The sequence below is a fragment of the Leptodactylus fuscus genome, chromosome 7 (assembly GCF_031893055.1).
Source record: "Leptodactylus fuscus isolate aLepFus1 chromosome 7, aLepFus1.hap2, whole genome shotgun sequence".
In the NCBI taxonomy this organism is placed as follows: Eukaryota; Metazoa; Chordata; class Amphibia; order Anura; family Leptodactylidae; genus Leptodactylus; species Leptodactylus fuscus.
This window is the reverse complement of record NC_134271.1, coordinates 74,355,268-74,376,949: the sequence shown is the minus strand read 5'-3', so window position 1 is coordinate 74,376,949 and position 21,682 is coordinate 74,355,268. Positions and strand designations below refer to the sequence as shown.

The 21,682-nt window shown below is 43.9% G+C and overlaps 1 protein-coding gene across 1 annotated transcript in view; it reads left to right on the top strand.

Moving 5' to 3' along the window:
• Positions 1-21,682, top strand: part of BANP (BTG3 associated nuclear protein) — a 361,989-nt gene that overhangs the window by 78,566 nt on the left and 261,741 nt on the right. The gene's annotated exons all lie outside the window — the stretch shown is intronic.

Genomic DNA, 21,682 nt, shown 5'->3' with positions numbered 1-21,682 from the left:
CGCTGCTGTGAAGAAGGACGTTCCTGACAGACTGTCAGGAACTCCCTTCTGACTGTAAAGAGCTACGGTACCGGCACCGATAGCTCTTTACTCGGGGCACAGATCGGGAAAGCCGACAGTGCGCTGAATTCAGTGCACTGTCTGCTTTCCAGCAGTATATAGAACTGCCTGTGCCCCAAACCATGAAAGGTCCTCTTTAAGGACTGCCACGAACACTAAAGGACACTACATGGTGTCCCATTTAAAACAATGCAAATTGCAAACGGACACAGCTAGTGTCCAATGCTAAAATCTTCCGCTGACATTGGCGTCGGACACAGACGCTAGTGTGAATGCCCCCTTACTTTCCGGACACCCTGTTTGGGCAGAGCACTAGTGTACCACTTGTCCTGTAAGTTGGGTGTAATTGTCACTTATCAGTTCTTATTCTTTGTAAGTAAACACTGTATAGTACCACTTCTCTTGTCCTGGATACTGGCTGTAATTCTCAATATCTGCTCTTATCCTCTATGTGTGGATACTGCACAGTACCACTTCTCTTCTCCTGTATGCTGGGTATAATTTTCAGTATCTGTTCATATTCTGTATAACTGGACAGTGCACAGTACCATTTTCTTGTCCTCTATCTTGGGTGTAATTCTCAGTATCTGCTCCTATAGACACTGCAGTCAAGGTTTATCTTTCTCTTCTAACTATACAGAGCCATTTTATACTTCGTATATAAGAGGAGATACTCGCATTACTATAAATACAGCACAAAATTGATGCATCACCAATATCCAAAAAACAAAGATGTCATTATTATGATAAGTGTCCGTTTACAAAGTTGTCCGATTTTTCAAGTGGACAGCAAAATCCTAAAAATTGGACACCTTTGTAAATGGACACTTAAAGACAGCCACGGACACTAAAGGACACTACATGGTGTCCCATTTAAAACAATGCAAATTGCAAACTGACACAGCTAGTGTCCGATGCTAAAATCTTCCACGGACATTAGCATTGGACACGGACACTAGTGTGAACCCTGCTTAAGTACACAAAATGAAAGGGTGGACTTTAGTCTGTATATGAAGCAGGTTTTTTTTTTTTTTTTTTTTATTAATGAACATGTGATCAGAAATGCACTGTTGTGGCGCTGCAGGTAGATCGAGATGTCAGTTTCCTATCCCTCGCTGAGCCATATGAAAGGAGAAACGAAGAAGAGAGAGCGCATGTCAAGTCCGTTGTGTATGCAACACTTGTGCCAACCCATGAAGAGCTGGTGAACCACATCCAGGCTGCGTTCGTTGCAGTGAGGGCCATGCCAGGAGTCTTTGAAGGGGTGCGTCAATCCATCTCCCGGCATTGCACTGCTTGCATCGAGGCAGGCGGCCAGCACTTTGAGCAATTCTTGTAAATAAGTAACAGTAATTAAACTGACTTTCCCATTAAAGCACTTTCTCTTCTTCGTTTCTCCTTTCATATGGCGCAGTGAGGGATCGGAAACTGACATCTCGGTCCTGCAGCGCCACAACGGTGCATTTCCAGTCACATGTTCATTAATAAAAAACGCTTCTTATACCGGCTAAAGTCTACCCTTTCATTTTGTGTACTGACACCTTTTATATACAAAATATGAGCAATCATTGAAAATTACACCTAGCATGCAAGGCAAGGGAGATGATTCTGTTATTAAAGGGGTTGTCCAGGCAAAAATCGACTCAAAAATTATTATTTTTTCCATCTACTGGGGGCGGTGAAAAAAAAAAATACTCCCATTTCCCCAATGCTCCACTGCCTCCCAGTGCAGTCCGGGCCTCCTGGTCTGTTGTCTTCCAATGGAAGTCCTCGCCTCATATGACCGCCAATCAGTGGTCTCAATAGTCATGAGACTATTGAGGCCAATCAGTGACTTCAGCAGAAGGGATCTGGAACATCACAGCCAGAGCAGGAGGACTGGACTGTGCTGGGAGGACACTGGGGACAGGTGAGTATGATTTTGTTTTTTGTTTTTTTTCTCATCCCCCAGCCTATTTTAGAAATATTTGTTTCCCATTTAACCTCTTTAAGTATATTTGTGCTGGGACGGTATAAAGCATTAACACTTTTTCAATAGTTTGGAGGAACAATCAATTCAATATTGGTAATTTCAGTTCTTCAATCCATAGCAGCGGGGTCCCACTGTGCTGTTCACTATGGATAATATCAGGCTTGTGGCTGTTGAGCACATCTTACTATTTCCATTGTATTGAGCCATTTGCTCCTTCAGAGAACATAGCACACTGCCCTATCCACTGTTCGCTGTCAGGGCCACATTACAGGAGGAGGCAGAAATGCTCCTCCTTCCTTTCTCCCCTTCTACTAATGATTTCTAGAGTTTTGGGAGCATTGGGAGGGACTTACTATGTGTGAAGGGGGGGGGGGGGGGGAGAAGAATTCTTTGTAAATGGCACAGGCAGTGCATCACAAGCGTGTGCCCTGTGTGTAGTTAGTGACCGTCCTAGGCAGCTTTTAGAGACCATATTTCTTGGACTGACCGCAGCTCTGTAAATGAAACTAAATACTTTATAGTGAGCTCTAATTAATCACATTAACCCATTACCCTCAAAGTAGTATGGCACAGCATATAATAGTTTTTTTTTTGTGTGTGTGTGAGGTGGATTTTTTTTTTTTTTTTTTGCAAATGATAGTTCTGGTGACAAGAATTATGTTCCTACACTAAGTATTGGTATCAAAGCCCAAACTCTGGTGTTATGACTACTCTCTTTTATGCACAAAGTGTGAGATGAACACAGTGTTAGTTGACAGGTGTTGTCCTTGGCTAGATACAGTAATACATATGTATTCTAGTCTTGTATAACCATCCTTACACTGTTGTATGTTGCAATATCAATCATTAGATTATAGACCTAGATATCGGTATTCCTATCGGTAAAGACATTTTTCAGGTCATCCTTTTCACTGCAGAACTTGCTTCTGACCTGTGAGATGTTGACTTATTAACATAGAAATCCTTCAGAATTTCCTGTAGTTATGTTACTGTGAGTGACGGGCTCTTAGTGCTTGGCATGTTAGTATTGTTATTTTATAGGCCTCTTCTTAAAATAAACAGACTGATTTCAGACCAGTTTGTAGCTCACGCAGCTTTCCAATTTGCATTTTCTCTACATGCTCCTCAAGGAAGAGAACGTGGGAAGTCACCATCAAGCCAGCATGAGGCCAGAGCTGGTGTTAGAGCAGGGCTGATGCTTGACGTCTACGGACTGTAGTTTATTTAGGCAATTGGCTACGGTGACGGCATGTCAGTCCTCTCTAGGATACAAAAGTGTGCAGGTGCATTTCACTTTTTTGGAAGACTTTTTTTGTTATTAAAATCCTATTGCATATAAAATAGTTAGACAATATATTTTACATTTAAAAACATCAGTCCAAATGTAAAGTAAGCCATTTTCCCTCTCTGACATCCCTCCCTAAACCTCTCCATACCTCCCACAGTTCTCTAATCTGATCCAGGCCAGGACCGAAAATTTAATTGGTGTATGTATGTGTATATATATATATATATATATATATATATATATATATATATATATGTATATATATATATATATATATATATAGTGTATGTGTATATATGCATATGTATGCGTGTGTTCTCAGGGGTCTTGAAATGCAGACACCTTTCCAGTAATTGCTACAATGACTTTGGTTACTATCACTAATTTGCTATAATGACCACTTTGTTATTGTAACCTTTGCTGGTATGAGTTTGAGGTAGGTAGATTGTTACAGAAGGGAACTCTTTTTCAGCTGCCTGTAGAATAACACACTCAGGAAAAGTCATTCCTGTGCGCCGTGACACTGTCCAGGCTCACCTCTTTATTCAAGTTTCCGACATCACCTAGCCAAACAATCCTACAGAGAACTGGCTTTACTGTAAATTATTCTTACTTAAAAAGGAGTTGACTCTTTAAAGAGCTCTACGTCATTTATCCGAAGGGTTAAATGCAATCTCTAGGATGAAAAATGTTTTTTTTCCTTGTGTATCAGTTCCAGCTTTTTTTTTTCCTTGCCAGAGCACCCTCAACCCTTTTTTATGGCTTCCTCTGAGACACTAATAAACAGCTAATAACTATTAATCAAAAATGAATGTTGGAAGAGTAACACCCCCTTCTCCTTAAGTGTTCAGGGGAAACTTACAAGAAGAGCCAGCAATGGCGCATCTGGCCCAAGGATTATGGGAGACAGCAGTAAGGTTCACACAGGGTCAGGGGCCACTCATTTTCATGGATAAGACACACATAAATTGTTTTACCTTGCCAGCACAGGCTGGGATATAAAATTTGTCATTTTATGAATGCCCACTGTGACCATGCCAACCTTAAAACAGCGTGCCTCAAAGGAGAATTAACCTCAACAGATCCTGGTCAGACGGCTGCCTTATTGGTTGGCACAGTTTGTCAAGCAGCGGTTAATCACCTCCATATATTTGTCAGCTGGATCAAAGCCTCTCTGTGTACAGTTCCAGCCAGTGGGATCACTGTCCGTCCTGCACAGACCATGGCATAGATGTTTTTTGTAGCTATGGAAAAATGACTTAAATATGAGGCCTCTGTGCTTTAATAGACCCTGCTTTTCCCAGGTTCATGTGCACAAGATTATAAGTGTGCAGGGAGGGTGAGAGGGCACCGAGATGCAGAAAGCTCTAAAGATTTCTATCTTTTAAAGTAAAGCACATTTGTGTAAAGTGCACCAATAGTTACAGTATCTCATGTCAGCTTGCTTTATCCTGGAGTGTTTTACCAATAGATTGGTGACTTTAGTTAATAGGTACCAGTATAGAGCTGTAAGGAGATTGCCCCCTAACAGCAGACATGAGTAGCAATTGTTTTGAGCCAATAGAAAAAAATTGCTCTTTTCTATCCTCAATTTATTTATGCCGCTAGTGTATATAATTATTTTTAATGTTTTAATGAAGTTGTTTTATGCATCCATTTAATTTGTTATACGATAAAACCTCAGTAAAGGGCCCCATACACAATAAGAGTAATGCCGGGGGCCACACGGTGGCTCAGTGGTTAGCACTGCAGCCTTGCAGCACTGGAGTCCTGGTGTTCAAATCCCACCAAGGGCATAAAACCATCTGCAAGGAGTTTGTATGTTCTCCCCGTGTTTGCATGGATTTCCAACCCATATTCCAAAAAAAAAACAAAAAACATACTGATAGGGAAAAATGTACATTGTGAGCTCTATGTGGGGCTCACAATCTACATTTAAAAAAAAACAAAAATAAAAACAACAATAAGAGTAATGCCAGCTGAACTGTACATGGGGGCTCCCAATACTTCCATAACTGATAATGAAGCTCCCATCAAGGGATGGGATGAGTTAAATTTCCAAACCAGATCATTTGTTCACATGGGCGTACCCTGCCATCAGAGGTTTCTGGCAGTGGCTTAATCCCCTCTCTATGTTGGCAACAAATGACCAAACAAAGCACATGTATGTTTGGTGATCAGTTATTATAACTGACAGATTTTGAAGGGGTACCTTCAGCTTACAAATCATGATGAACTGATCTGAAACATATAAATGACATATCTATTTTTCTTGAAGATTTTATAATGACCAATTTTATGGCTTATGACAAGTTTTGATTGGATAAAGGAAAGGTATTCTGTGCCTTGACTGTGTCATAGTCTATTATCTTGTTTTCATATGCTTATCTGCTGGCCCTTATATGTGGATCCTTAGCTGAATTCAAGACTTGATACCTATTATCTTAAGAAAACATTCACTGAACTGTAATGCAGTGCTGGCTCTAAAAGGGATATTGGCTTTGTTTTGCAGGGCGTAACTCCACAATATCTATCATGTTAGGAAACGCACTGTTAATATGACCACTATCAGACTGCGTAGGCAATCACTACTAAACCTCACCGACTGGCCAAGTCATCAGTAGAGTTGTCCAAGTATTTTTTTTTTTTTTTTTTTTTTTTTTTTATATATAATTACCTCCCCCTAGCAGGATACTATTGGTAAGATGCCCTGCAGCACATACAGACATCACACAAGGCCAGGCCCCTTACCTCTCTCTAGCTAGCCACTGGCCCTGTACCCTTCCGGGCCCATTCTTGGGGCGATGACCTGCTTGCCTACAAAGAGAGTACTCAGAACGTGCCATAGGTTTGCCACCACAGCTCTAGGGGTCTTGGCAGATCTACTACATGCCTTCTTCTCTACTACATCTCAGTTTCCGCACAAAACTTAGTACTGCAAGCAGCACTTTTCTCTTCGTACGGAAACCACATGATCCCCATAATAGTTCATAGGGTCCACTTACAGTATTTTCCAAGGTAACTGCTTTTGTATGCGTATAGGTTTCCGTTTGGGTGGCCCCCAAGCGGATTTCCTGAACGGAATCCCAAACTGGTTTCTGCTCACAGCCTTTCTGCAAACTATGTGTTGAGAAGACTGAGAATTATGCAAATCTCACAATTGACAATGCAGGAAAAGTTTTCTCTGTATTTGAATCTATTTCTGGCTGCTGGCGTGGTTGCAGAAGGGATGTTATTCACACTAGCAGCTTTACTGACTGTGCTTATAGATTTCTTTTTCTCTTTTAGATGCTTGGTTGCATGTATTTATCATATATTTGCCCTGTGTTTACAGTCCAGTGTTCCTGGATCTCCTATATTATGGTCACTGGGGCCTTGCTTCGGCCAGGTTCACATCTGCCTTCGGGTTTGTGTTAGGGAAACCTAATCTGCATGAAAAAGCAGTTGCCTTAGGAAACCTGCGGACCCCATAGACTGTAATGGGGACCATGTGGTTTCTGCACAAAAAAATGCGGAGAGAAAAGTGCTGCTTGCAGCGCTTTTTTCCGCACGTTTTTCTTTCGGAGAGGGGAACAGTATCCCCAAATGCTTATGTGAACCAAGCTTTAGGTATTTGTTTGCTATTGTGTAGTTATTCCTGGCAGAATGGCTGAGCATTATCAGTAATGGATGGAGAAGGGGCAGACTGCTCCTTATTATACACACCCATGGCCTGAGACAGAAATGCAAGATGTGTTTCAGCCATAATCTTATTATTAGCAAAAACTGATAGGAAACAAACTGGACCAAAAGACCCTGCACATATTTCAACTTTTCTTGAAAACTCAGACACCCTTTACATTTAGTAACCAGAGCCAGGCAACTGCTGCCAAAGCAAATAAAATAATGAGCAGCCTTAATAGATGAATAGAGGCTCAAGACAGGATATTGTTCTGCCTCTATACAAATAACTGGCTGAGCAAAGAATACTGTGCCCAATTAGGAAAGATATAGATGAACTATTGTGGGTCCTGATTAGGTCAACCAAAATAATTAAGCGGATGGGTGGATTAGAGTATAAAGACGGACAACAAGATGGTTTAGGGGCTGCCTGATTATGATGTACCAGTATATGAATGGATAGTATAGAGATCTTTCCAAGGATTTCTTTACACCTAGGACTGCAACTGTGACAATGGGGATTCTTTGCAGTAAGAGCAGTGAGACTGCCACATGATGTGGTGATCACTAATAACTTACAATACAAGTTCAACATGGGCCTGGATTCCTTTCTTGAAAGTAAGAATATCATAGGTTATAACTGGGGTCAGCACTTCAGGCATGTTTACCTGGCATAGGGCTCTCTATGCTGTTTTAAATAAAGAACGGTTCTGCTACAGGGGACAGTCTCTCTAACCTCTGTCTCATGGACCATAGGAACACAGTCTGATTGGAGGAAGCACTACACTGGAAAGTATGAGACATGACATCCTAGTATCCAAGCCATGAAGAAGATTCTCCAGGAATATCAATCATTTTTGTACATTGAATTAACTGCAAAAGTACAATACATAGCAGCTGAACACGCTAAAGTGGGTGTTCATTCATAGCAACAAGGCTAGACAGATTTGTTTGGATTCATTCAGCAAAACGACTGTGTTATGTGAGAGGCATCCTATGCCCCCCAAAAAGCAGGATTACTAGTTTGAGTCCTTTGCTGCACCAAAATCTAATCCTGATACTGGAGAAGGATAACATTGATATATATATATATATATATATATATATATATATATATATACGTTTAATAAACAAATTAATTGATTGCGGTTTATGGTTTTGCGTTACGTGACTTTCATATGAATTACAGCTATGGCACACAGAATACTTTTGTCTTTCAAAAACTTTCATGCCATGCTAAAAAGGTTGCTGACCCCTGGGTTATTGGAACAAGTATTTTTTGAGATAGGTTTTTGATCCAGGGATTTCATAGAACTGCCTTATTTGGATTTGGGAAGGAATTATTTTCTTTGATGGGAGATTTGATGTCAGCCTGTGGGGTCTCTTCTCTTTCTCTGTATCAACTTAGTGGATTTATAGGTAGATTTGTGTCTTTTTCCAACCTTATCTATTATGTTACTATGACATTGTATCACAAAGGAATACTGAGTGATTTCTGCTCTGAAGGTTGTAATATAGCAAGTGCAGCTCTGGAATATTTTATTGGTTGTCATTTGGTATTGAATGGTACTGGACTTATTTTTTTTAATCGGTCCACAATCTGATATCAGTATCTGTTTTCATTAGAAGTATTCCCTGTGCATACTTATTTTACTGTACTTTTTTGTTTAAAAACACTTTAAAATATTGATGTAATGTATTCTGACTTTATTATAAAACTTGCAAATAGTATGATTTTACCAGCATTGACCACAGGCCACACACAGCAGCGTTTCTGGTCATATAGAGTTTCTCTGTGCTGACTTGCCTTTTTTTTTTATAGCCTTTTGGTCCATGGTCGCAGTTAGCACTATGGGTGTTGAAAGGAATTTAGTCTGGGAAGTGGGGTCTGTGGGGTTCATTGTCTTGCCAGCCCACTCCCGTCAGTCTTCTGCTGCAAATGGAAAACCTTCTTGAGGCTTTTGCTGCAGAGTTAGTCGTAAAATCCTTTTCGTTTTCTCATATCTATGAACAGAATATAGAATATTGCTGACAAAGCAAGGACTCACGAAAGAAACACAAGTTCCAGACAGTAAACTTACTCGTTATGGGATTGCTTAAAAGATTACCATTTCCATTTTCATAACTTGATTCATTTGTGTTAATGTGCTTCATTTTGATATTTTTTTTTTAAATAATTTGTATATTTGCTTCTGATGCCTAATGTTATAAAAATCGTCTCAGAATATGTGTGTGTATGTATTTATAACATGCATATATACACACATATACTGTGGGGACAATATTCGCTATATGGGCAGCTTAAAAGAGTTTTCCCATCTAACTTTCTCCTCGCAACTTCTTTTCAGTGTGACAAGTTGGTGGGCAGACTGTATTATAGACAGTAAAGTATCACAATATAGACTTTACCTTTACTATGACAGATTATTTATTATGGTTACTAGAAATCTAATTAAAATCAGATCAGATAATATGCACAGTAAATGTTTATTGCATTACACAGGTTTGTATAGAATGCTCACCATGTTGCTTGAGAAGGGACTCAGTGCTATCTTTGTGTTTACATAGAGAAATAACCAACAGCGCTCTTATCAGCAATTTGCAGTTAGCAAAACTGATTATCCTGCAGGTAGAATTTTACATAACAGCAAGAATACTCAGCCTCCTGAGAGCAGTGACTGACCTCATTTGTCCTGTCTTATCAGAAAGGGCATGCTCCATGGAAACAATGTGCAAACAGTGGGAACTATAATTTCACATTGCAGGCAAACAAAGTAGCATTGCTAATGCAATGTATTTAGGATGTATATTATGAGCCTTGTATGGGACAGTGACTGACAATGTCTGTAAAAAGCGCTGCGGAATATGATGGCGTTATAAAAGTAAGCAAAATAAATAAATAATAGGAAAACTCCTCAATATACATAATTTAGCAGTATATTGATCCTTGAGATGGAAATACCCCTGTAATGTTTGTGGGACAAATTGTACTTCGTAATCATTTAATATATTGTACAATGCACTAGGAAGCTGGAAACAAAATTCAGAATAGGGTGAAATTGGACAAAAGCTGCATTTTCTGTAGTCAAAATTACATGTCCCCTGTAATCTATGGGTTGGTCTGATTCCAAGGGATACCAAATGTCATATAGTTTTTTTTTATATTTAACAAATCCAAAACGTTGCAAAAAAGCAAAAAAATTTTGGAATCACCATATTCTGACACTCATAACTTTTCTATTTCCATGTGTGGGGCTGCATAAATAGTCTTTTTTTTTTTTTTTGCAGAAGAAGAGATACCATTTTGGGGAATGTCTGATGTCTTGTTCACTTTGTATTTAAATATTTCTGGGAGATGAAACGGGAAAAAAATGGTTTGGCTCTTGATTTTTTTTTTTTGCACTGTAGATGTGAGTCTGTTCACCATATTCAGTAGTTTTTTAGGTTACTATTATTATTATTATTATTATGGTTACTTAGTATGTTCTTGCCTAAACCAGTTTCCCGGGTCAACTTATCACCTTATAATTCGATTTATAAGAGACTTCGCTGCCCCGATGTGTTTGTTACAATAAGATTAGTAAGGCAGATGCCGAGAAAAGAAACAGATCTTGCAGTCTCATGTGCGTGTATTGGGAATCCTTTTGTCTCATTTGAGTGAGAATCCAACATGGCTGCCAGATCTCTCGGGTCAAGAAGACCAATTACAAAGGTGAATTGGCCCTGGCAGCTATGTACAGCTTTATTGTCTACAGAGAGGATTGTAAATCTAAACAGTTTGCAAATTCAATGAGCCAATATTCTTGTGAGTTGGCTTCCCTTCCCACAGTGTAAAGTACACGCATGGGAGTGTTCCTGCACTGTAATATAAATGTTACGGCATTGCTTTAGCATGATGTGGTACTTATCTTACAAATATCGTTCTTGGCTGATATGCAGATTGTAATTGAAAATACTCTGCTTTGCTTATGTTCCTTATTAGAGATGAGCGAACACTAAAATGTTCGAGGTTCGAAATTCGATTCGAACAGCCGCTCAATGTTCGTGTGTTCGAATGGGTTTCGAACCCCATTATAGTCTATGGGGAACAGATACTCGTTAAGGGGGAAACCCAAATCCGTGTCTGGAGGGTCACCAAGTCCACTATGACACCCCAGGAAATGATGCCAACATCTCTGGAATGACACTGGGACAGCAGGGGAAGCATGTCTGGGGGCATCTAACACACCAAAGACCCTCTATTACCCCAACATCACAGCCTAACAACTACACACTTTACACACTCAATACCACCTCTCTGACAGTAGGAAAACACCTTGAAACATGTGTATTTGGCACTTGCAGTGAGGAGAGCTTGTCACCAGCAGTGAATTTGGCCCTTGTAGTAAGTTGAGGTTGGCACCAACATTTGTTTTGAAAATCAGGGTGGATTGAGCCTCTAACCAGCAGAGTTTGGGCAAATTCATGGTGGAGGGAGCCTCTAAACACCCCAGTTTGGGCAAATTCATGGTGGAGGGAGCCTCTAAAAACCCCAGTTTGGACCAATTCATGGTGGAGGGAGCCTCTAACCAGCCCAGTGTGGGCAAATTCATGGTGGAGGGAGCCTCTAAAAAACCCAGTTTGGACCAATTCATGGTGGAGGGAGCCTCTAACCAGCCCAGTTTGGGCAAATTCATGGTGGAGGGAGCCTCTAAAAAACCCAGTTTGGACCAATTCATGGTGGAGGGAGCCTCTAACCAGCCCAGTTTGGGCAAATTCATGGTGGAGGGAGCCTCTAAAAAACCCAGTTTGGACCAATTCATGGTGGAGGGAGCCTCTAACCAGCCCAGTTTGGGCAAATTCATGGTGGAGGGAGCCTCTAAACAGCCCAGTTTGGGCAAATTCATGGTGGAGGGAGCCTCTAACCAGCCCAGTTTGGGCAAATTCATGGTGGAGGGAGCCTCTAACCAGCCCAGTTTGGACCAATTAATGGTGGAGGGAGCCTCTAACCAGCCCAGTTTGGGCAAATTCATGGTGGAGGGAGCCTCTAAACAGCCCAGTTTGGACCAATTCATGGTGGAGGGAGCCTCTAAAAAACCCAGTTTGGACCAATTCATGGTGGAGGGAGCCTCTAAACAGCCCAGTTTGGGCAAATTCATGGTGGAGGGAGCCTCTAACCAGCCCAGTTTGGACCAATTCATGGTGGAGGGAGCCTCTAACCAGCCCAGTTTGGGCAAATTCATGGTGGAGGGAGCCTCTAAACAGCCCAGTTTGGACCAATTCATGGTGGAGGGAGCCTCTAAAAACCCCAGTTTGGACCAATTCATGGTGGAGGGAGCCTCTAAACAGCCCAGTTTGGGCAAATTCATGGTGGAGGGAGCCTCTAACCAGCCCAGTTTGGACCAATTAATGGTGGAGGGAGCCTCTAAACAGCCAAGTTTTGGGAAATTCATGGTGGAGGGAGCCTCTAACCAGCCCAGTTTGGACCAATTCATGGTGGAGGGAGCCTCTAAACAGCCCAGTTTGGGCAAATTCATGGTGGAGGGAGCCTCTAAAAAACCCAGTTTGGACCAATTCATGGTGGAGGGAGCCTCTAACCAGCCCAGTTTGGACCAATTAATGGTGGAGGGAGCCTCTAAACAGCCAAGTTTGGACCAATTCATGGTGGAGGGAGCCTCTAAAAACCCCAGTTTGGACCAATTCATGGTGGAGGGAGCCTCTAAAAACCCCAGTTTGGACCAATTCATGGTGGAGGGAGCCTCTAACCAGCCCAGTTTGGGCAAATTCATGGTGGAGGGAGCCTCTAAACAGCCCAGTTTGGGCAAATTCATGGTGGAGGGAGCCTCTAACCAGCCCAGTTTGGACCAATTAATGGTGGAGGGAGCCGCTAAACAGCCCAGTTTGGACCAATTCATGGTGGAGGGAGCCTCTAAAAACCCCAGTTTGGACCTATTCATGGTGGAGGGAGCCTCTAAAAAACCCAGTTTGGACCAATTCATGGTGGAGGGAGCCTCTAACCAGCCCAGTTTGGACCAATTAATGGTGGAGGGAGCCTCTAAACAGCCAAGTTTGGACCAATTCATGGTGGAGGGAGCCTCTAAAAACCCCAGTTTGGACCAATTCATGGTGGAGGGAGCCTCTAACCAGCCCAGTTTGGGCAAATTCATGGTGGAGGGAGCCTCTAAACAGCCCAGTTTGGGCAAATTCATGGTGGAGGGAGCCTCTAACCAGCCCAGTTTGGACCAATTAATGGTGGAGGGAGCCGCTAAACAGCCCAGTTTGGACCAATTCATGGTGGAGGGAGCCTCTAAAAAACCCAGTTTAGACCAATTCATGGTGGAGGGAGCCTCTAAACAGCCCAGTTTGGGCAAATTCATGGTGGAGGGAGCCTCTAACCAGCCCAGTTTGGACCAATTCATGGTGGAGGGAGCCTCTAACCAGCCCAGTTTGGGCAAATTCATGGTGGAGGGAGCCTCTAAACAGCCCAGTTTGGACCAATTCATGGTGGAGGGAGCCTCTAAAAAACCCAGTTTGGACCAATTCATGGTGGAGGGAGCCTCTAACCAGCCCAGTTTGGACCAATTAATGGTGGAGGGAGCCTCTAACCAGCCAAGTTTTGGGAAATTCATGGTGGAGGGAGCCTCTAACCAGCCCAGTTTGGACCAATTCATGGTGGAGGGAGCCTCTAAAAAACCCAGTTTGGACCAATTCATGGTGGAGGGAGCCTCTAACCAGCCCAGTTTGGACCAATTAATGGTGGAGGGAGCCTCTAAACAGCCAAGTTTGGACCAATTCATGGTGGAGGGAGCCTCTAAAAACCCCAGTTTGGACCAATTCATGGTGGAGGGAGCCTCTAACCAGCCCAGTTTGGGCAAATTCATGGTGGAAGGAGCCTCTAAACAGCCCAGTTTGGGCAAATTCATGGTGGAGGGAGCCTCTAACCAGCCCAGTTTGGACCAATTAATGGTGGAGGGAGCCGCTAAACAGCCCAGTTTGGACCAATTCATGGTGGAGGGAGCCTCTAAACAGCCCAGTTTGGGCAAATTCATGGTGGAGGGAGCCTCTAACCAGCAGAGTTGGTGGAAATCAGGGTGGAGGGAGCCTCTAACCAGCAGAGTTGGGGGAAATCAGGGTGGAGGGAGCCTAGTATTAGCAGAATTGTGCAACGCTTATGGTGGATGAGTATGAGGATGCGGAGGAATTGGAGAGGTTGAGTACAGACATGGAGTTTCATGTTGGGGTGCTTTACACAGGTGGGCACAAAAATGACGGCTCTACCCAGTGGTGGTTCATTTTTATCAAAGTGAGCCGGTCGGCACTCTCAGCTGACAGACGGGTGCGCTTGTCAGTGATGATGCCACCGGCTGCACTGAACACCCTCTCAGATAGGACGCTGGCGGCAGGACAGGACAGCACCTCCAAGGCATATAGGGCAAGTTCAAGCCACAGGTCCAACTTCGACACCCAATACGTGTAGGGCGCAGAGGGGTCGGAGAGGACAGGGCTGTGGTCGGAAAGGTATTCCCGCAACATGCGCCTATACTTCTCACGCCTGGTGACACTAGGACCCTCCGTGGCGGCACTTTGGCGAGGGGGTGCCATCAAGGTGTCCCAGACCTTAGACAGTGTGCCCCTCGTTTGTGTGGACCGGTGAGAACTTGGTTGCCTACTGGAGGAACTGCCCTCCCTGCCGCCAACGTCACATGCTGGAAACATCTCCATCATATTCTGCACCAATTGCCTGTGGCAAGCATTGATGCGATTGGCCCTCCCCTCTACCGGAATAAAAGACGAAATGTTGTTTTTATACCGGGGGTCAAGGATAGCAAAGATCCAGTACTGGTTGTCCTCCATGATTTTGACATTACGCTTGTCGGTTGTAAAGCACCCCAACATGAACTCAGCCATGTCTGCCACAGTGTTAGTTGGCATGACTCCTCTGGCCCCACCGGAAAGTTCAATCTCCATTTCCTCCTCATCCTCCATGTCTACCCATCCGCGCTGCAACAATGGGACGATTCGAAGTTGCCCGGAAGCCTCCTGTATCACCATCACATCATCGGACAACTCTTCTTCCTCCTCCTCCTCCTCCTCCTCCTCCTCCATTAAACGCAGTGAAGCGGACAGATGTGTGGACCTACTCTCCAGCTGTGACAGATCGGATGCTATCCCTAACTCCTCTGTGTGATCTGAGTTATCCCTGATGTCAATCAGGGATTCTCTCAGAACACACAAGAGCGGGATTGTAAGGCTCACCATCGCATCCTCAGAGCTCACCCTCCTTGTGGACTCCTCAAAGACCCGTAGGATGTCACAAAGGTCTCTCATCCATGGCCACTCATGGATGTGAAACTGAGGCAGCTGACTTTGTGGCACCCTAGGGTTTTGTAGCTGGTATTCCATCAAAGGTCTCTGCTGCTCAACCACTCTATTCAACATCTGAAACGTTGAGTTCCAGCGTGTGGGGACGTCGCACAAAAGCCGGTGTTGTGGCACATGCAGGCGTTGCTGGAGAGATTTTAAGCTAGCAGCGGCTACTGTCGACTTGCGAAAGTGGGCGCACATGCGCCGCACTTTCACCAGTAGCTCTGGAACATTGGGGTAGCTCTTTAGGAAACGTTGCACCACTAGGTTGAAGACGTGGGCCAGGCATGGAACATGTTGGAGTCCGGCAAGCTCCAGAGCTGCTACCAGGTTCCGGCCGTTATCACAAACGACCATGCCTGGGCCCAGGTGCAGCGGCTCAAACCATATTGCCGTCTCATCGAGGAGGGCATCCCTCACCTCGGAGGCAGTGTGCTGTCTGTCCCCCAAGCTGATCAGCTTCAGCACAGCCTGCTGACGTCTACCAACGCCAGTGCTGCAACGTTTCCAACTCGTAGCTGGGGTCAATCTAACAGCAGAGGAGGAGGCGGTGGCGGAGGAGGAGGCAGTGGCGGAGGAGGAGGCGGTAGAGGAGGAGGAGGAGGGGGGTGTTCTTCTCGTGTCCCTGCCAGGAATGTTAGGCGGGGAGACGAGGTACACCGGGCCAGTTTGGGAAGCAGTCCCAGCCTCAACTACATTCACCCAGTGTGCCGTCAGTGAAATGTAGCGTCCCTGTCCGCATGCACTTGTCCACGCGTCGGTGGTCAAGTGGACCTTTGTGCAAAGCGCGGAACTAAGGGCCCGCCTGATGTTGAGTGACACGTGCTGGTGCAAGGCGGGGACGGCACACCGGGAGAAGTAGTGACGGCTAGGGACGGCATAGCGAGGTGCCGCAGTTGCCATCAGGTCCAGGAAGGCGGGAGTTTCAACAAGCCGGAACGCCAACATCTCCTGGGCCAGCAGTTTAGCGATGTTGGCGTTCAAGGCTTGCGCGTGTGGGTGGTTAGCAGTGTATTTCTGCCGCCGCTCCAATGTCTGAGAGATGGTGGGTTGTTGTAAAGAAACGCCTGATGGTGCCTTTGATGGTGCAGGAGAAGGAGATAAGACAGGACCAGGGGAGGATGAGGTAGAAGTCAACAAAGTGGCGGAGGCAGATGAAGTGGTGTCCTGGCTCGTCCTCTGGAGTGCATCGCCAGCACAGTCAGCAGTGGCAGTGGCAGAGGCAGAGGCAGTGGCAGAGGCAGTGGCAGTGGCGTGAACGGCAGGCGGCCTTTGTCCTGCCGTTGCTGCCTGCCACTGATTCCAGTGCTTGGATTCCAAATGACGGCGCATTGAAGTGGTGGACAGGTTGCTCTTCTCAGAGCCCCTAATCAATTTCGAGAGGCAAATTGTGCAGACAACACTATATCTGTCCTCGGCGCATTCCTTGAAAAAAACTCCACACCTTCGAGAAACGTGCCCTCGAGGTGGGAGTTTTTCGGGGCTGGGTACGAACTGGAACATCTTGGGAGATTCCGGGTGTGGCCTGGCTTCGCCTAAGCTGCTGACCTCTGCCTCTGCCTCTAGCTACCCTTTTTGGTGCTGCACCTGCCTCAACATCCACACTACTTTCCCCGCTTGACATCCCCCCTGTCCAGGTCGGGTCAGTGTCCTCATCATCCACCACTTCCTCTTCCAACTCCTGTCTCATCTCCTCCTCCCGCACAATGCGCCGGTCAACTGGATGCCCTGACGGCAACTGCGTCACATCATCGTCGATGAGGGTGGGTTGCTGGTCATCCACCACCAAATCGAACGGAGATGGAGGAGACTCTAGTGTTTGAGCATCTGGACACAGATGCTCCTCTGTTAGGTTCGTGGAATCGTGACGTGGAGAGGCAGGTTGAGGGACAATGAAAGGAGCGGAGAACAGCTCTGGGGAGCAGGGACAGTTTGGGTTATTGTTCTGTAAAGCTTCGGAATTTTGGGAGGAAGGAAGACAAGACTGTTGGGTAATAGGAGGAGAGGAGGCAGAGTCTGACTGGCTGCTGGACAATGTGCTGTAAGCGTTCTCTGACAGCCATTGCAAGACCTGTTCCTGGTTCTCGGGCCTACTAAGGTTTGTACCCTGCAGTTTAGTTAATGTGGCAAGCAACCCTGGCACTGTGGAGTGGCGCAATGCTTGCTGCCCCACAGGAGTAGGCACGGGACGCCCTGTGGCTTCACTGCTACCTTGCTCCCCAGAACCATTCCCCCGACCTCGCCCACGGCCTCGTCCACGTCCCTTTCCGGGAGCCTTGCGCATTTTGAATTCCTAGTTAGAAATTGGCACTGTATACCAGTAGTAAAAATTGTGGGTGCACGTAACCCCAATATATTCTTTGAATTACCAGTCAGAAACTGGCACTATATGGCAGTAGCAAGAAATGAGGGTATTTGTATTCCCAATATATTCTTTGAATTCCCAGTCAGACAATGGCACTGTATACCAGTAGTAAAAATTGTGGGTGCACGTAACCCCAATATATTCTTTGAATTCCCAGTCAGACACTGGCACTATATGGCAGTAGCAAGAAATGAGGGTATTTGTATTCCCAATATATTCTTTGAATTCCCAGTCAGACAATGGCACTGTATACCAGTAGTAAAAATTGTGGGTGCACGTAACCCCAATATATTCTTTGAATTCCCAGTCAGACACTGGCACTATATGGCAGTAGCAAGAAATGAGGGTATTTGTATTCCCAATATATTCTTTGAATTCCCAGTCAGACAATGGCACTGTATACCAGTAGTAAAAATTGTGGGTGCACGTAACCCCAATATATTCTTTGAATTACCAGTCAGAAACTGGCACTATATGGCAGTAGCAAGAAATGAGGGTATTTGTATTCCCAATATATTCTTTGAATTCCCAGTCAGACAATGGCACTGTATACCAGTAGTAAAAATTGTGGGTGCACGTAACCACAATATATTCTTTGAATTACCAGTCAGAAACTGGCACTATATGGCAGTAGCAAGAAATGAGGGTATTTATAACCCCAATATATTCTTTGAATTCCCAGTCAGACAATGGCACTGTATACCAGTAGTAAAAATTGTGGGTGCACGTAACCCCAATATATTCTTTGAATTCCCAGTCAGACACTGGCACTATATGGCAGTAGCAAGAAATGAGGGTATTTGTATTCCCAATATATTCTTTGAATTCCCAGTCAGACAATGGCACTGTATACCAGTAGTAAAAATTGTGGGTGCACGTAACCCCAATATATTCTTTGAATTCCCAGTCAGACACTGGCACTATATGGCAGTAGCAAGAAATGAGGGTATTTGTATTCCCAATATATTCTTTGAATTCCCAGTCAGACAATGGCACTGTATACCAGTAGTAAAAATTGTGGGTGCACGTAACCACAATATATTCTTTGAATTACCAGTCAGAAACTGGCACTATATGGCAGTAGCAAGAAATGAGGGTATTTATAACCCCAATATATTCTTTGAATTCCCAGTCAGACAATGGCACTGTATACCAGTAGTAAAAATTGTGGGTGCACGTAACCCCAATATATTCTTTGAATTCCCAGTCAGACACTGGCACTATATGGCAGTAGCAAGAAATGAGGGTATTTGTATTCCCAATATATTCTTTGAATTCCCAGTCAGACAATGGCACTGTATACCAGTAGTAAAAATTGTGGGTGCACGTAACCCCAATATATTCTTTGAATTCCCAGTCAGACACTGGCACTATATGGCAGTAGCAAGAAATGAGGGTATTTGTATTCCCAATATATTCTTTGAATTCCCAGTCAGACAATGGCACTGTATACCAGTAGTAAAAATTGTGGGTGCACGTAACCCCAATATATTCTTTGAATTACCAGTCAGAAACTGGCACTATATGGCAGTAGCAAGAAATGAGGGTATTTGTATTCCCAATATATTCTTTGAATTCCCAGTCAGACAATGGCACTGTATACCAGTAGTAAAAATTGTGGGTGCACGTAACCCCAATATATTCTTTGAATTACCAGTCAGAAACTGGCACTATATGGCAGTAGCAAGAAATGAGGGTATTTGTATTCCCAATATATTCTTTGAATTCCCAGTCAGACAATGGCACTGTATACCAGTAGTAAAAATTGTGGGTGCACGTAACCCCAATATATTCTTTGAATTCCCAGTCAGACACTGGCACTATATGGCAGTAGCAAGAAATGAGGGTATTTATAACCCCAATATATTCTTTGAATTCCCAGTCAGACAATGGCACTGTATACCAGTAGTAAAAATTGTGGGTGCACGTAACCCCAATATATTCTTTGAATTACCAGTCAGAAACTGGCACTATATGGCAGTAGCAAGAAATGAGGGTATTTGTAACCCCAATATATTCTTTGAATTCCCAGTCAGAAACTGGCACTTTATACCAGTAGTAAAAATTGTGGGTGCACGTAACCCAAATATATTCTTTGAATTCCCAGTCAGACAATGGCACTATATACCAGTAGCAAGAAATGAGGGTATTTATAACCCCAATATATTCTTTGAATTCCCAGTCAGAAACTGGCACTGTATACCAGTAGTAAAAATTGTGGGTGCACGTAACCCCAATATATTCTTTGAATTCCCAGTCAGACAATGGCACTATATGGCAGTAGCAAAAATAGTGGGTGTATATAGCCCCAATTCTATTGCTAGGGGACTTGCAGGGTGTTTCTGGGGTGAAGGTGGGGGGGCACACCGTTGGAACGGGTATCGGGGGTATATATCGGGTATACGGGAATACACTGACAGTGTATTCCATTCAGGATCCTGGGAAAGCTGGGTTGCGGCGATTGAGCCCGTCAGTGCCACGTTACACTGACAAGCCTCTCCCTGGAATTTAGCTCTTACAAGAGCTGTTGTGGTTGTCTTCTCCTTCCTATCCTAGCCTGTCCCTGCCTACCCAGAATCTAAGCCCTAGCTAGCTGGACGGAAACCTCCGTCCTCGGTGAATTGCAAGCTCAGAATGACGCGAACCTGGGCGGCGCTGTTCTTTTAAATTAGAGGTCACATGTTTTCGGCAGCCAATGGGTTTTGCCTACTTTTCTCAACGTCACCGGTGTCGTAGTTCCTGTCCCACCTACCCTGCGCTGTTATTGGAGCAAAAAAGGCGCCAGGGAAGGTGGGAGGGGAATCGAGTAATGGCGCACTTTACCACGCGGTGTTCGATTCGATTCGAACATGCCGAACAGCCTAATATCCGATCGAACATGAGTTCGATAGAACACTGTTCGCTCATCTCTATTCCTTATACTTGAGTTGTGTTGAGAGTTGGGCTCAGTTTTGCTGAGATCCTTGAATCCTGCTGCATCGCATCTACACAAATGCAGTTTAGTGTTCATACAGGTAACGTACACTAGTCTTATTGAATACAGAAAAAGGGGAATAGTTAAATTCAGCTCAGTGCATAACAAAGAACTTAGCAGAATACTATGTATTGTTCACTGCTATGGACATGAATGAAATATGAGCAACATTGATATCATGTTATTGTGATAACAACATTTTAGGGCTTCTAGTTCTCCAATTTCTATCTCTTATTACTGGACTTTGCTTTAATATGTGAGTAAAATAAGCTCTTTTCCTGGCCTTTGTTTTCTTTTTCACAGTCTTTTTTTTTTTTTTTTTCTTTTTTTTCTTTTGAAGTTTTGAGACGAGGGTAGAAAATGTTTTAGAGTTGTCAATTGAGTGAAGGATCTGTTGTCAATAAAACTGATCTTGGGCTTACCTCTGTGGCTGATCGTGCTTATTTTTCCACCTTGTATGCCAGTGTTTTTATGTGGAACAAAGTAGACTAATAATACTGTGTGGTGAGCTCTCGGAAACTGAAGCCCGACCAGTTCCCTGGTTGAGATGTTTGTTTTGGGGGCAGTGATCAGAGTACTGGAATATTGTGACATGTGCTAAACTTCTGCAAAACGATAAGTGTAAAAATCCGGGAACTGACACAACTTGGCTTAGCCACATACTCCAAAAATTGTAGGTAATTTAACTGAGAAATTCAGATTCAGCTCCAAAGCAGTAAACACAATTTCTATACTATATTGTATCCAGACTTTTCCAAGATGAGCGTTTGCTCAACCTGTTTAACTTCTCGTTTGGCTGAAGTGCCTTTCCTTGACCCCTTTTGATGGTCGAAAAGCACTGGTAACTGTTTACCTTTGTCACAGAAAACGGTATTGGTATTATTCCTTAAATCTCACAACATTGAGATGAAGAATAGGGCTGTGGTCACACCTGTCTTGTTTTAATACCTATCTGTCATTCTCAATAACAAAAAAGAGATTTTCTGTCATGGTGGTAATTCAATAGCTTTTCCTGCTGCA